Source organism: Odocoileus virginianus, chromosome 17 (genome assembly GCF_023699985.2).
Source record: "Odocoileus virginianus isolate 20LAN1187 ecotype Illinois chromosome 17, Ovbor_1.2, whole genome shotgun sequence".
In the NCBI taxonomy this organism is placed as follows: domain Eukaryota; kingdom Metazoa; phylum Chordata; class Mammalia; order Artiodactyla; family Cervidae; genus Odocoileus; species Odocoileus virginianus.
The window spans coordinates 5,009,696-5,014,692 of NC_069690.1; positions in this window are offsets into that span (position 1 = coordinate 5,009,696).

Sequence of the window (4,997 nt, forward strand, 5' to 3'; positions counted from 1 at the left end):
GGTTATGTTGGCCCTTCACGATGTGTCACGATGTAGGCACAGCATGTCAGCTGTTATTCTTGCCGAGAAGGGGTGTAGAACTTTAGCCGTCCTCAGGGGTCCTTTGAGTAACACGTCCAGGACATGGTACCAAAACGGAGTTAATGGAGTTAAGTAACTCCAAAATGGAGTTAATCTCTGTGCATCGTGTGATGGTAGCTGTGGGGTGGGGACCAAAGCCACCACCACCGCCAGAACCAATGACTGCCGTGAAAGACCTTGGGTTACTCAGAATCACTCTAACGGTTGGTCATATAGAGTATCTCCTGTGAGCTTTGGGGTTACATTTCCAAATTTTAGTTCAGTTAATTAAAAATTTCTAAATATTGTCATTGGCCAGATATTGTGCCAAATACCTAGGGTGGGAGATGAATCTGAGCATGAGAGTTACAGTCTAGTGACTTCTCAAAATTCTTTCAGTACTGGCTAAAGGGAAGGGCTAATTTTACTCTCATTAAGGCCATTAGTTGTAGGTTTTAGGAGCCCAGTGAATTCTTTAATTATTCTCAAAGTTCAAGCAGAGCTGAACCAGGGGATAACACAGCAGATGAGGCCATTGACAGAGCAGACTTAGGAGGATGTGGTTAGATAATATTCAATGAGTGATGAGTTAACATTCTTTCTACTCACCCAGTCATCATCTGGAAACCTCAGGTCAGGAAATCAGTTTGGGGTAGACATGAAAAGCTAATGTTTACTCAGTAGCAACTTCTGCTTTGTCTGGAAATTAGTGTTATTACTATCTACTGATTTTTTTTTCTCCCCGTAATAATTATCACATGTCAGTTAAATGGGTTCAACCCTGGCTTCCCCTCTAATGGTTATGTGATTTGGGACAATGAATCTCATAGTTTCAATAACCATTGTTTTTAGTTGTAGTAAAACATACATGACACAAGTTTTTACAGTTTTAACCATTTTGAAGTACAGAGTCTGGTAGCCTTAAACGCACTCACAAGGCCATGCAACAGTCACCACCCCGTATTTCCAGAGCTCTTTCATCATCCTGAAGAGAAAGTTTGTACCCATTAAACCACAGGTCCTGCTCTCCCCTCCCCTTATCCTCTGGCAACATCTATTCTACTTTCTATCTCTGTGTATTTGTCTGTATTAGGTGTCTCATGTAAGTGAAATCATATGTGTGCTTTTATGTCTGATTCATTTCACTTAGCATAATGTCTTAACATTTTTCTTACTGAGGTATGGTTGACATACAATATTATACAAATTATAGGTGTATGATACAGTGATTCGTAATTTTAAGGGTTATATTCATTTATAGTTATTATAAAGTATTGGCCATATTCCCCATGTGGTATAATATATCCTTGTAGCTTATTTTATACATAATAGTTTGTACCTCTTAATCTCCTACCCCTGTAGTGTCCCTTCCCCTCCCTCTTCCCACTGATAACCACTCATTTGTTTCCTATATCTGTGAGTCTTGAGCATAATAATGCCTTAATGTCTTACCTATGTTGTACCATATACCAGAATTTCCTTCCTTTTTAAGACTGAATAAAATTCCAGTGTGTGTGTGTATATATATATATATATATATATATAAAAAACAGATTTTGTTTATCCCTTTATCCCATCGTGGATATTTGTATTATGTCCACATCCTTTAAAGGGGACAAAAATATCCATTTCACAGGATTGTGAAAATAACCAGGAAAAGGCCTGGGACATAGTAGATGCTCAGTTAATGTTTTTTTTCTTCCTTTCTCCCTGGTACAAAGTTCATGTATTTCCTCTAGCACTTAAATAAGGAAATATAATGAGAAGGACAGGCTAATTCTTCTCCATTTCCTGTGCCTTTCTCATCCCCTGTTACAGTTCCTCTAATTTATTGCTTGGCTCTTTAAATTATTTATGGGAGGAAGTTTTCCTGAAGTATCCTTTTTCCTGAGGTGTGGGAGGTGGAATGGAGGGGGCGGGATGAGTGGGGAAGACAGAAGCAGGCATCCAGCTGTCTGTTGGTTCTTGAACTGAAGAATACTTGTTAGCTGAAGGATCTGCTGACTTTTTCCAAGACAGCAATAGAGCTCATGAGAGAGATAGAGATCTTTGAAACTTGACCCTCCGTATGGCAGAAGCCGCAAGTGTTTAGATCTGGGTCAGCAGCACTGGAAAAATGAAGATTTTTATCTCACTTAGATCCTTTTCTTCTTTCTAGGGCAATTCCCCCAAACTGCAGTAGCTAAGGGCAAAAGGCTACATTTTCCTTCTGTAACTTAGAGGAGATTCTGAGAAAGAACATATTTAATTTTTAATTTGAAGATGTTCAGAGCATGCCTCCCTTTATAATAGGCCACTCTGACATAGGATTATTTTGAGCCAAAGGCAACTGAGAAAAAGCAGACACAAGAAAAGCTCCCTGCCTTCCCCGTCTCTACTGGGAAGGGCAGGATGATTGTTAATCACTGGAGACAGCTCTGGACTCTTACCAGCCTGAGATGGCAGCAGGGGAATCTAGGTAACAACCTTTGCTAACTAGCCCTTATTTTCCAATGGTTTCCCCCATGTATTTACCTTCTCACAATTTGCTGCCCCTAAAAACCTGAAGGGCCTCTTCCTTTGTCTTGTCATCTGTCTACAAATTTGTTGTTTTTGTGCCAAGATGCTATAATAAACCTAAATTCTAACCTCCCTTTTGAGCTATTTATCACTGAATCCTCCCATCTTATGCATGATACATACGTTAACAAACTTCTGTTTCACTCTTGTTAATCTGTCTTTTGCCCCTCTAAATTGCAAGGACAATCAACCTGGGCCTGGGTAGAATAAAATGTTTGTTTTTTTCTTTCCCTACAAATTCTTCTTGTGGAATTTAAGCAGTGTGAGTTTCTAGAAGCGAGTCATATTGAGCTTTTCTCTCTCTCTCTTTTTTTTTTTTTGACATGGATCATTTTTAAGTCTTTATTGAATTTGTTACAATATTGCTTCTGTTTTATGTTTTGGTTTTTTGGCCATGAGGCACGTGGGATCTTGGCTCCTAGATCAAGGATTGAACCCACAGCCCCTGCATTGGAAGGTGAAGTCTTAACCACTGGACAGCAGGGAGGTCCCTTGCCCTAATTTATTGAACAAAATAAATCATCTGCCAAAGTCCACATTTAATATTGCTAACAGGTTACCTGCATCCCATCTCACAGTGGATCATACATCACAAAACCACCAGGGGGAATGGTGGGTCTAAGATGCCTACCTGTCTGATGTAGGTGCAGCAGACTAAGACGTACCCTTCTGAGCAGCTCGTGGTCTACCTTACCTGCAACCAGATGAAGCCTCAAGCTCCTCAACAGACAGACAACCTCCCCCAGGCAATCGAGACAGACAAGTCAGATGACACGCAACCACCAATGATTCCCTGCAATGTTAACCTTTGAGGCCTGGACCACAGCTCTGGTCACTGAGGTTCTAGGAGAAAATCTGGCAGGTGCCAGCATTCCTTGGCTTGTGACCACATCATTCCAATGTTCAGCGGCCAGCACCTTCAAATCTCTCTCTGCTCCATCCTCTGCTTGCCTTCTCTTCCATGGAGCTAGGCTTCTCTCTTTAGAAACCAGTGCCCAGACAGCCAGAGAGACTTGCCCACCAGAGTCACAAAACAGACTGGTGAAGAGGAGGGGCTAAAATCCGAATCTCTCTTGTCTAGCTGAGCACATCCTTTTGCTACTTTACAAATCAGCTGATGTCTGGTTGACTTTCCGGTCTTTCAGTTGTAAGTGAAGTGCCCATGGTATGCTTACTGAAGGGTTTCTTGAAGTTTCTGTTTGGGAGCAGTACCTATTGAAAAGCTATCTACCCTATGCAAAGTCTTTTACTAAGCACTATAATGGAGAGGTGAAAGACATTAAAAGTCATCATGTAATGGGAATTCCAGAAAGGAAGAGTGATTACCCTGAAAATGGTGTGGGGACATTTGGAGTGAGGTGGTAACTGCTCTCTGTGGTGGGCGTGGTGATGGTTTCACATTACAGATGAAGTGAGTGGGGCCCTGGGAAGTGAGTGCCTTGCCCACACTCTCACAGCTGCTTACTGCGAGGGTCACAGCCACAGAAAGACAGGATGAACAGAGCACCGATAAAGTGCTGAAGCGTGAGTCCAGACGGTAACTGGGGAGTTACATAGGCGCTCCATCTGGACACATTTCTTTTTTTTTTTTCCAGTTTACCTCCTGTGTTTATAAGTAAAGTTTTATCAAGACATAGCTATGCTCATTCATTTGCATGGCGTCTACAGCTAATGTTATACTTCAATAGCAGCACAGAATCATTGCGGCAGAGGCTACATACGACTTCTATTGTTGTTGTTGTTGAGTTGCTCAGTCTTGTCCGGTTCTTTGCGACCCCATGCACTATAGCCTGTCAGGCTCCTCTGTCCATGGAATTTCACAGGCAAGAATACTGGAGTCAGTTGCCATTTCCTCCTCTAGAGAATCTTTCCAATGCAGGGATCGAAACTGCGTCTCCTGCATTGGCAAGCAGATTCTTTACCACTGAGCCGCCAGGGAAGCACATGTGACTAGCCAAGCCCAAATATTTGATCTCTGTCTCTAGAAAAGATCCCAGTTTTAGTCCTATGGTCCACAAACACAGGTCAGAAATCCATACCTCGTAGGCCATATTAGATCAAAAGAGAAACATAAACTAAGTTGACATAAACTAATAAAATAGCCAAATTATCCATGTGTGTACTTTTTCAGAATAGATTTCTAATAGTTCACTCTCTTCTCTCCATCTCCCTTGGCAGCACCTCGCTACTTAAAGCCCCCAGGGGCTTCTTATGACCCTTAGAGTGAGATCCAAATTCCCGGTTGTTGCCACCAGGCCTTATGTGATCCAGGCCCTGCCTCTTCCCCACCTCATTTTCCACCACTGTCTTCATCCCTCACTGCCCTCCAACACCACCAGCCTGGTCAGACCTGAGCAGCCCAAGACCTTCCTGCCTTT